Below are 12076 nucleotides of genomic sequence, written 5' to 3'. Positions count from 1 at the left end.
AATCTTTCCAAGACTTTTATCATGAAGGGGTGTTGGATTTTGTCAAATGCTTTCTCAGCACCTAATGAGATGATCATGTGGGTTTTTTTCTTTGAGTTTTAAACAGAGAATTCTTAACCAAGGAATCTCAAATGGCTGAGAAATACTTAGAGAAATGTTCAACATTCTTAGTCATCAGGGAAATGCAAATGAAAACAATCCTGAGATTTCACCTCAAACCAGTTTGAATGGCTAAGATAAAAAAACAGAGGTGACAGCAGATGTTGGTGAGGATGTGGAGAAAGAGGAACACTCCTCCATTGTTGGTGGGATTGCAAGCTGGTATAACTGCTCTGGAAATTAATCTGGTGGTTACTCAGAAAATTGGACATAGTAGTACCTGAGGACCCAGCTATACCACTCCTGGCCATATACCCAAAAGATGCTTCAACACAGCCTTATTTATAATAGCCAGAAGCTGGAAAGAACTCAGATGTCCTTCAACAGAGGAATGGATAAAAAATTGTGGTACATTTATGCAATAGAGTACTATGTAGTGGTTAAAAACAATGTATTCATGAAATTCACAGGTAAATGAATGGAGTTAAAAATATCATCCTCAGGGAGGTAACCCAGACACAAAAGAACACACATAGTATGTACTCACTAATAAGTGGTTACTAACCCCAAAGCTCATGCCTATGATACAAACTACAGTCCGTATGGAGCATAGAAGAAAGGAAGATCAGGGGGTGGATGATTCAATCCTGTATTGAGGAAGGAACAGGATGATTATGGGAGATGGAAGGGTAAGGGTACAAGGGAGGGGAAAAGGAGGAGGAAGAAATAAGGGTGTCAGTACCAGAATCTAAAGGAGACCATGAGAGAGGTACAGAGGGTCAGGAAATAGAATAAAAATAGGTAGCAGGGGAGATGAAGAACTGGGTATAACCACTGGAGATTCTCAGACATCAGAAAAACGTGAGGCTCTCAGGACCTAATGGGAATGACTTTAGCAGAAATGTGCAGGGAAGGGGGAGATAAAACCTGTGGAGACCACATCCAGTATTTGGGCATTGTTCCTGGTTGAGAGATAGAGCCACCCACCCATCTCAAAGATTTTTTTTTTTTAATCCAGAAATGTTCTTGTCCAAATGAAGAACAGGGACAAAAAAATGGAACAGAGACTGAAGGAAGGGCCAACTGGGGAATGGTCCCACCTGGGGATATATCATGTCTATAGACACCAAACCCAACACTTGCTGTGGTCAAGAGGCACTTGAGAACAGGTACCAAGTATGGCAGTTCCTGTGGAGGTATGGCAGCAACTGACCAATGCAGAGGTGGATACTTGGAGCCAACCATTAGCCTGAACTATGGAAACCTGGTGAGGGAGCTGGCCAAAGGGCTGGAGGAACAGAGGGGGATTGCAACCCCATTGGAATAACAATATAGGCTGGCCTGACCATCCAGTTCCCCCAGAAACTAGACTTCCAACCAAGGAGTGTACCTAAAGTGAACATTTGCTCCAGATACATATGGAGCAGAGGACTGCCTTGCCCAACCAAAACAGAAGTGGTGGACCTTGGTCTTGGGGAGGTTTGATGTTCCAGAGTAGAGGGATGCTAGACTGGTGGAGTGGGAGACCATGGGTGGGTGGGGGAGCACTCTCATACAGTCAAAAGGGAGGGGAGGTCAGTCGTGGGATGGGGGGTGGTGGCAGAGGGGTAAACGGAAAGTGGGGTGGGGGGTTGGTGAAGGGAGTAACTGGGAAGTGGGATATCATTTGAGATGTAAACAAATGGAGTGATTAATGATAATAAAAGAAAAAAGTAACTAACAAAAAATTACTTTATTGGATTTCTCTCCTTTATTTTTTGGTTAGCGGCAGTCCACGTTTCCCTGCAATTTACATCAGTTTATGGGCATCACCATCATCTGTTGCCACTTCTCTTATGAGCTTCACTTTGGGATTGTCATCTTGTTGATGGATTTTGTGATGCAAATGTCACATGACAACATTTACTCTATGTCTGGGATAGATACTCCTTTGCTATTGAATTTAGATGTATCTAACTTCTTTGAGTGACTGATTCTCTGAAATTCAAAATTACTATATTATTTTATATTTTCAGGATTTCCTGCTTTAAATTGGTTGTCAAGGCCCTATAGACTATATATTGATCCCAGTGCCTTGTATATGTTAGGGAAAGGCTCTTCTTTAGTCCTGGAGTTTATTTCCCTTATGTGTCTGCAATTATTTCCCCTCTTTTCTTCGTTACTGAATGAAGTTCCACAGTCAATATCACTGACTTCACTTCAAGAAAAAAATTCTCTTAAATCATCTGGTGATCATATTGGTCGTCAATTGATATTTCCATTCCACTTGTCATACAGCTGGCCCTGGATCAGAAAATGGTGCCAAATCTGGGAAAGGGACTGACTGGCATGGTGGGGATTACAAGAGAGGAGGTGGAGATAAGAAAGGGTAGTGCAGAAAACACAACCAGAATATACTATATATGTGTATTCAATTGTCATGTAACAAAATTGATCAATAAAGAAGGAGCTGAAGCTAAGACTTGGCTCTGGAATCCTAAACTAGATTTCCTCTGAAGAAAAAAAACTTGGAGTCATTGGCCTTTCTGCAATTTGCAGCATAATGAGTTCTGAAAATATTCATTTCTCAAAATGACAGGTCCTGTGTGGTGTTTAGTTTATAGAATAATCCTGCCTTGCATGTGTGTTTGTGTATGTGTGAGGGCTATATAAAGTAAAACATTGTACACATGCCATTATTCTCCTCTTTGACTATAGCAACAGAGGGAATTTTGCCATTGTGAGAAGCAAACAAACCCAAAGGGCACTGCTTTCTGGCCTGCAGCATGCTAACACCTTATCTCTGTCTTAGATATGTGACAACCTTTGGCATATTTCTTAGCATTCAGATCTTTGCTTTCCTCCTGGTCCAAACCATTATGGAGCATATTCCTTGCAAGGTTATGCAAAGCATAGCATCTGGAAGCAGCTAAGTGTTTAATTAATTGTAAGTGTTGCCATTATTATTTTTAATAATGAGAAGAACTGGCCCTGCTTGCACTACTGTTCTTGACTTACCTCATGGAGTACTACAGTGATCTCACAAGGTCAATGGCACTGCCTATATCTTACAGTTGGAGAATTGGAAAACAGAATGGTTGCCAGTATTCCCAATGCCACAGAATTCAATTCAGGATATGAGAGCAAGCAGAGCCGTAAACAGTTAGCTTGGTGTAGGGGGAAAGGTATAGGGATAATTTTGGTGAACATTCCTGGCTTTAACATGATATTATCATCAGGGTTTACTTATGATCTAAAGCCCGAATACTTGTGGTGACTAGGATGGAAAGGGAATTGGTAATAAAGGATGAAACCTGTGAAGAGAAGCAACGTAAATAAGAGGGAATGGGGCTTAGATGGCAGACAAGACTTGTAGGTGCAATGGAAGTAAGCTTGAAGAAGTGTTTACGGCTTTGCAGTTTTGAGAATATCATAAGGCTTTGAGTACAGTGGAAGGATCTATTGATTTTTCTAATTCACTAAATACACTAAAATGGCACATCCTAGCTCACATGAGGGCAAACCTAATGACTTAGTCCTTTATGATAACTGAACATTTTTTTCCCCCCGAGAACATATAACAGATAATCAGGGAGGCCGTTTGCTGGGAGCAGTCTGTAACCAAGGCACCCAATTCATTGTCATACACTCAACAGGTTGAAGTGAATTCATTTTTTAAAAATTAGTTATCTTCTTTATTTACATTTCAAATGTTATCCCCTTTCCTCATTTCCCCTCCGGAACCTCTCCTCCCCATAGCGCTCCCCCTCCCCAGGCTCACTAACCCACCTAGTCCCTCTTCCCTGTCCTGGCATTCCCCTATGCTGGGGCATCAAGCCTTCTCAGGACCGAGGACCTCTCCTCTCACTGATGTTATCCTCTGCTACATATTCGCCTGGAGCCTTGAGCCTCTCCATGTGTACTCTTTGGTTTGTGGCTTAATCCCTGGGGACTCTGGGTGTACTGGTTGATTCATATTATTGTTCCTCCTACAGGGCTCCAAACCCCTTCAGCTCCTTGGGTCCTTTTCCTAGCTCCTTCATTGGGGACCCTGTGCTCAGTCCAATGGATCCACTTCTGTATTTGTCAGGCACTGGTAGAGCCTCTCTGGAGACAGCTATATCAGTCTCCTGTAAGCAAGCNCTTGTTGGCATCCACAATAGTATCTGAGTTTGGTAACTGTTTATGGGTTGTATCCCCAGGTGGGATAGTCACTAGATGGCCTTTCCTTCAGTTTCTGCTCCACGCTTTGTCTATGTTTCTCCTTCCATGGATATTTTGTTCCCCCTTCTAAGAAGGACCGAAGCACCCACACTTTGGTCTTCCTTCTTCTCAAGTTTCATGTGCTCTGTGAATTGTATCTTGGGTATTTTGAGCTTCTGGGCTAATATCCACTTATTAATGAATGCATACCATGTGGGTTTTTTTTTTTTTTTTTTTTTTTTTTTTTTTTTTTGTGATTGGGTTGCCTCACCCAGGATGATATTTTCTAATTCCATCTATTTGCCTAAGAATTTCATGAATTTATTGTTTTTAATAGCTGAATAGTACTCCATTGTGTAAATGTACCACATTTTCTGTATCCATTCCTCTTTTGAGGGACATCTGGGTTCTTTCCAGCTTCAGTCTATGATATACAAGGCTGCTATAAACATAGTGGATATGAGGAAGAGACTGCCAGGACAGAAAACTGGGAGGAAGGAGCCAGCACTCCAAATGGATTAATCCTACCTAAAAGCCATGCACATTTTAGCATCCTCAGCTTTGCCTACATACCCTGACTACTGTTCTGTCAGTAGAACTTGCAGCTCAGGGATACTTTACAACTCTGAACTACATCAATGTATCTGGTCAAATGATCTTTGCCCTCTTTCATAACTTTTTGGTTATGTTTCTGGTAATATGAATCATCAACCCATATGTTGTGGATGACTCTGTGCTGTGTGTATTTTTATGTTCATTCTGCTCTCCCCAGGAGGGGTTGTCTGGAATGAGGGATGAGTCACATACTCAGGTGACTTCTTGTGAACCAATCCCCTAATGAATAAAGGAGCCAATCACTGGGTGAATAGATGTGACTTCTGGGTGGACAAGGGATAGCATGAGGACAAGATGTAGCTGTGAATGTCTCCTGGCTTCAATGGCGGATCTGTCAGGATTCATCACTGGATGATTTAGATTTAATCAGTCTTACTAGATTAGAATTTTAGTTGTTGTGCCCAGCAATTGAGTTACTATTGTTTCAGAACAAAGTTTGTGTTGTGTCTTCCTTCATGCGGTGGCTTGTCTGAGTTCAAGAGAGAAAGCTACAGCGTCAAAGCATAGGGTTGCCAGATGTGCACTGCAAAGTCCATGGGGGATTGAAGCACGGGGCTGGCATGGTAATGACCCACCAGTGGGAACCTAGAGAGCTGAGTGGAGAGATTTTGCAGCTCTGAGTCAAAGAAAGTTGGCCATTGCCCACCAGTGCATGGTGGGCCAGGTCACTGGGGCAGAGAGTTGTAGGTGCAAGCTTGGGAACATGTTGGTTATTCTTTTTAATATTTTCCCGCAACACCTGTACACCTTCTACTACCTTTGAGATGAATAAAGTAACAAGTGCTTGCATTTATCTTTATTTCCAGATGAAGAAGATCAGCGCCTTTTAAATTCCCCGTCACTCTTTTTGATTTAATCCTAGCTGAATTTCACAGAAAAGGAGCTCTGTGTTTTCCTATGGCCCTGCAGTTACCCTTTCTTGGATTATTCATGGGCTGCAGCTGCAGAGCCCACCATACTTGCATCTGGCCCGAGGAAGAAATTGTGTTAATAAGTAAATACAATGTTCTGAAGAGAAACTGCACAGGAAGTGGAGGCAAGGAGTCACAGGAATACATATTTTAAGATACTGCTGACCTTAACCCACCAGTTGTCTTGATTAATGTGCACTATTAATGTCACAGGATTAATTTCTCTTGGTTCTCTTTTATTGGTTGATTTCACTTATGTGGCAATTTTTCCTAATAAAATCTATGCTTAGAAAAAGATTGCATCTGCTGCATTTTACACCGACAAGTACTTGTAGACTTGGTATTTTAAGCAGTGTAAAATGCAGTAATTCCACTGTAGGATGGAGGCCGACTTTCCAGGATGTGTCCTATGAATGCATCAGATTAATTATTCAGAACACCATAAAAATAGGAACTATAGTTATTGGAGTAATAGTTTTCCTTTTTCTGAAAGAACTATTGTCTTTAACAAAAGATTTTTAAGTACTCGGTTATGTCTTATAGCTCTAGCTCTAAGAAACTTTGGAAATAATTTTATTGTGATGACAGTGTTTAATTTTATTTTTTAATAGTAATTTATACCTTGAATGATAAAAAGTAAAATCCATTATTTAATGAAAAACTCAGCTCTTACTAGAGGAGAAAATGCATTTGACAAACCGTTACAAGATTTAATAACTACATAGAAGATTTCTTTTCCCAAAAGAGTTCTGCCATCTCTCCCTAAAAATCACCAGAAATGGCATTCCTACATAGAAGTTAAGTTTTACATAAAATACATCTAGCATAAGTTTTAGGCAATAGTTTATATTTAGAAAGTCATAATAGGTGACATAACAGATGAACCAATTTTCCTTTTCTCACTGGTGAGTTGTGTACGTTTTGTGATTATTTCAGAGTATACACCAGTGCTGGAGGACAGAGACAGGCAGAGGGACTTCTGGGTTCACCACCACAGCCTCAGAGATCTCACTGTCTTCTTCCTGTGGGGAGCTGATGAATGTCAGTCAGCCTCTGGCAGCTCTTCTCCTACTTTAGTAGGAAGATCCCAGATGAGACTTCAGCTTGGTTCCTTCCTAATTCTTTCCTGAGACTTCCCTTAGCTCTGAAAATGCTTGTCAGAGATTCATAGTTTTGTGGTTTTTAATCCAAGGCAGTATAAATTCAAAAGATGTGGGGCTGGAGGAGGAGAGGTTCTTACTGTGGATTATAAATAGGAAAGAGATGTAGGGAAACAGATTTCATGTTTTCTGCCTCTTTCTCTGTTTCTGTCGCTTATTCTGCTTACTCTGTCTCTGTCACTCTGTCTTTCTATCTCTGTCTGTTTCTGTGTCCTGTCTGTGTCCATCCATCCATCCATCCTGCCTACTCCCCTCTACACCTTGGAATCACTAAGGTGAGTACAGTAAGAGTCAAGTTTCAGAGTACTTAACAAAACAAATCTTTACAAAATTTCTGAAGAGCTTTGACATTATTTGACATTTGAAGTATGCAAAACTTAAATGTAATAATCAGCCAAACCTCTTGCTAAGGAATTTATCTACCCTAGTTGTCAAAGGAGAGATTTAATCCTGGATTTAAAAAAAGAAAGAAAGAAAGAAAGAAAAGAAAAGAAAAGAAAAGAAAAGAAAAGAAAAGAAAAGAAAAGGATTTATTAAAAACAGTTAAATTTACACTGTGTAAATATTATGCACTGTCTGATGATGTTGGCCAAACTTCAGACTATCAAGAAGTTGATAAGAAGTTATAATTTAGTGGGACCTTGAAATTGGACATGTTGTTCCCTGACATTTAGGAAAGATATACTCACCTTCTATTCACAGGAAATAGAAATTATTTTGATTTCCTATGAATCACTCAACTGATTCATGGTAAATCTTCGCTCATTTTTCTACTATACGTGAGATGGCTCTTCTTTTAAGACCAAGCCAAACCTGGTAAATATTTAACAAATTTTCTTAAAAGAGAAAAATCATACTGATCTGTGGAATTTGAAGATTCCAGTTGTGTCAATACTTCTGCTAGGTAGAATTGTTTAGGTAGAACTAACTCGAAGTGGGCTCACAGAGCAGGGGATGGTGAAGACATCCTCTCTCCCCATCTCCTCTCTTTTCCCTTCCCCTGTCTCTCCTCACCTCTTGTCTTCTCCCTTCCCCCTCTCTCCTCACTGCTCCTATTCTCTCTTCCCTCTTTTCCCTTCCCCTCCTTTTTTAGTTAGGGTTTTACTGCTATGAACAGACACCATGACCAAGGCAAGTGTTGATATTAATTACAATATTTTTTGGATTGGAGAATAATATTTTTCCAATCCAAGCAAAAGCACCAGCCTTTGAAATAGAGATCATAACTCTAACTCATTTTCATTTTTAGAACAAGAACATTGAGGCATTTCTCCTATGGCTGTTCTACTACTATGCTTTTTAAAGATATATCTTTAGTTTTTATTTATGTGTCTGTATGTAGGTTTGTGAACATGGGCACAGGTTCCTGAGATGGCTAGAATTTATGTCAGAGTTCCTGGAGCTGGACTTGGAGGCAACTCTGAGACACTTGCCACAGGAACTGAAAACTGAAAACAGGTCCTCTGAAAGAACAGCATTTGTTCATAACAACCGAACTATCTTTTTAAACTTTTGCTATAATCACTTCAATATCCCTATTTTTTAAAAAAATATTCTCTCTAGAAAGAATATTCTCCCTAGTCATCAGTGCAATACCATTTGATATCAGAGGCCACTATACAGGTAGCTACTATAGTAAATAGCAGTGACATTGTATCCAAGATTGATTCTAAAAACTGTCCATTGCAGATTTATATGTAAGACTCTCTTTGGATTATGCTTTAATGACAGAGGAATTAGGAAGAAGGAAACGGCAAAACCAATATAATTGTGGTGCTTATCTCTCTGAAGCTCTGGCACTGGGATAGTTTATCCACACTGCTCTGAACTGTGGTTGTGATACAGCTCCTTTGTTCCCTATTAAGTTGTCAGAGATACAGCAGGCAAGAATCCACCTTCAAACAGGTTCCACTTGGTGCTTTCTAGAGAGAAGCTGTGCATCTTTAGCATCTGAACAACCCATCAGCTGGGACACTGAATGTCTCTCTATAAAGAAGACCTAAGTAGATGCATTGTGCTGCTTAGACATATTTATTCCATAAGGGATTCACAGTATTCAGAATGGTCTCTTTTCTTGGAAAACCTTATAAGATTAATATTATGAGGATAAATTATATCTTCATACTCAAGTTTGCAATGTATTTCATTATTTATTTCTTTTTTTAAATTTTAATTTTTTTAAAAAATTTAAATTTTTTTATTAGATATTTCCTTTATTTACATTTCAAATGTTAACCCCCTTCCTGGTTTCCCCTGAACCCCCCCATCCCATCCCCCAAACCCCTGCCACCAACATACACACTCCTGATTCACTATCTTGGCATTGAGCATTGAGCCTTCTCAGGACCAAGGGCCTCTCCTCCTATTGATGTCCAACAAGGCCATTCCTCTGCTACATAAGCAGCTAGAGCCATGGGTCCCTCCATGTATACTCTTTGGTTGGTGGTTTAGTCCCTGGGAGCTCTGGTGAGTTAGAGTTATGATCTCTATCTCAAAGGTGTTAGGCAAATAGAAGGAACTTGAAAATATCATCCTGAATGAGGTAACCAAATCACAAAAGAACACACATGGTATGCACTCACTGATAAGTCTATATTAACCCAGAAGCTCGGAATACACAAGATACAATTCACAGACCACATAAAGCTCAAGAAGAAGGAAGACCAAAGTGTGGGTGCTTCAGTCTGTCTTAGAAGGGGGAACAAAATACCCATGGGAGGAGATACAGAGATAAAGTGTGGAGCAGAGACTGAAGGAAAGAACATCCAGAGACTTCCCCACCTGGGGATCCGTCCCACATACAGACACCAAACGAGTGCTTGCTTAGAGGATTCTGATATAGCTGTCTCCTGAGAGGCTCTAACAGTACCTGACAAATACAGAAGTGGAGGCACTCAGGAAACCATTGTACTGTGCAAAAGGTCCTCAATGGAGGAGCTAGAGAAAGAACCTAAGGAGCCGAAGGAGCTTGCAGCCCCATAGGAGGAACAGCAGTACGGCTAATGCCTAGTGAGCAAAGCAAACAAACAAATACATAAACAAGTAAACAAAAATTCATTCCCAATATATGTGCTAAGTCTAGACAAGATAATTCATTTTCTTTTGGAAACAGTTTTTACTAACTTTCAGTCAAATTGCTTTAGGGGAGATGATATATTGGGGGCTTAGTATTGATTTGTGCTGCTATGTGATTGCTATTTCACTGTAGGATGAGCTAGATTGTTCTTGGTGAATTGAATCTCATCCTGTTGGATCTTCAAAGAGTCTTTTCCCTGATCCCATGGACTTCATCCATAAGCCATTTGCTGAACTGAGAGGCAAAATATGCAAGCTGGCTGACATTAATTATCTGCAGTATTCTGTCTACTTGTTTTATTAGGACTTCACCCTAGAACTTTGATAGATGTTAATATGTGATAAAGAAAGTTCACAGGGTCTTGCAGTCTCTTTTCGATTTGGTAGGAGGAAAGGCATGGAGCCAAATAAAACCAAAATGTGATTTCTAGAGAAACATCTCCAGAACCACAAGGTAAAGAAAGGGTAGGTATGTGGCTTGCAGCTAAGAGATACTTCACAAAATAACTATGATAGATGAGGGTGGCCACTCTGTGTTCTTCAGTTCATGGTGGTGGTACTTCTATCTGACCTCTGACCATATTCACTGTGGTAGTGTTTTGTGATTATGACATTGGTCTTGATTTGAGTTTGTTCTGGAAGTTTTCCCCATGATTTGGCAACTCTAGAATCTCCTACCTCACAGGTTAATGAATTGATGCAGAGTTCATAACAACCTCCTAGTGTGTATTCACACAGTGGACCAATGGTTATGAATCATATATAGAATGGGGCTATACTTACTGATCATCAGTTTCCTTGTTTTTCATTTTCTTTCTTGAAAGTCACGATATTTATTTTTATTTTTTTGCAGTTCCTGGAAATCAGTATCAATTCAAACTATTCCCAGCATTTACAAATTCCCTGGTGATTATTTTTCCTATATGAGTCTACCATGGTCTTGGGTTCCTGGTGAAAACTAGAGGGGATTTTTGCCTTATGGACTTTATGTAAAGTTAATGAATTCTTTTCCATGAGGACTCAACAAGATTTTGTTTAGTTAAGATGTTTGAAGGTAGAAACTGGATAAGTTATCATTGCTTTTTATGGGTCATCTGCCCCATCACTCCTATACTTTTTTCTTTTGACCATACCATATTACATAAACTCTAGAGGTAAATTTCCCCCTGAAATACCACATTCTACTATTTGCACATCGAGACTCTAAGACTTTGTTACGCATTCTAATAACTCTACCAGCTTGAAGTAACTAGATCCTGTTGTTTTGGGGGTCTTTTGATCCTCAATTTTGGTAGGAGTAGCTATTACCTTTAAACATTAATTTAATGAAGCAGATAGTCACCCATGAACTTCTGAAGTGCTTCTGAACACTCTCCTTATGCAGTTTTTAAAAAATTATTATTTTGGTTAATAAAGTACCTGATTCATGGTCATACTTGATGGGTCTTATAGATCAAATAGCATTTGTTATGAGATGGAGACATCTCTGCTATGGGCTCTGGTATTACTAGCACCACTACTTCATTGCTTCAATACTATCTGGGGTGTCTACCAGAATATTAACTATTTCATCACTGTATATAGGGTTTTGTTCTATTCTCTAAATTCTATTCCACCTTGATTAAGCACTTTCCAGTTCTCATACATATTCTTCCAACTCTTGCTGGTTCTTTCTTCTTTGTCCTGGAGCTTCATAGACAAAGAAAACTATTCATATTTTACAATGCTTTTCTAAAAATATGCTTTAGTTATGTTAGTCCTAGCTATTGTACTTGGAGGCCAGGAAGGGAAGCAGGGCTAAATCATCGTGGGCAGCATATATGATGTGCTTTGTGATGGGCAGTTTTATATGCCAACCTAACCAGGCTATATTATCATTACTTAAACAAACACTTATTAGTCTTAGGTATGAGGGTATTTTATAGTTGTGATAAAAGTCAAAATGCCTCATGTGAGTATCTACATAGAGTGAGTCAGCCTGATTTAATGTGTAGAGTGAGCTTAATAGCTCTACAAGTTTTGGTTTTTTTTTTT

This window comes from Mus pahari, chromosome 4 (genome assembly GCF_900095145.1).
Source record: "Mus pahari chromosome 4, PAHARI_EIJ_v1.1, whole genome shotgun sequence".
Lineage (NCBI taxonomy): Eukaryota > Metazoa > Chordata > Mammalia > Rodentia > Muridae > Mus > Mus pahari.
The sequence above is the reverse complement of the archived record's forward strand: the minus strand, read 5'-3'. Positions refer to the sequence as shown.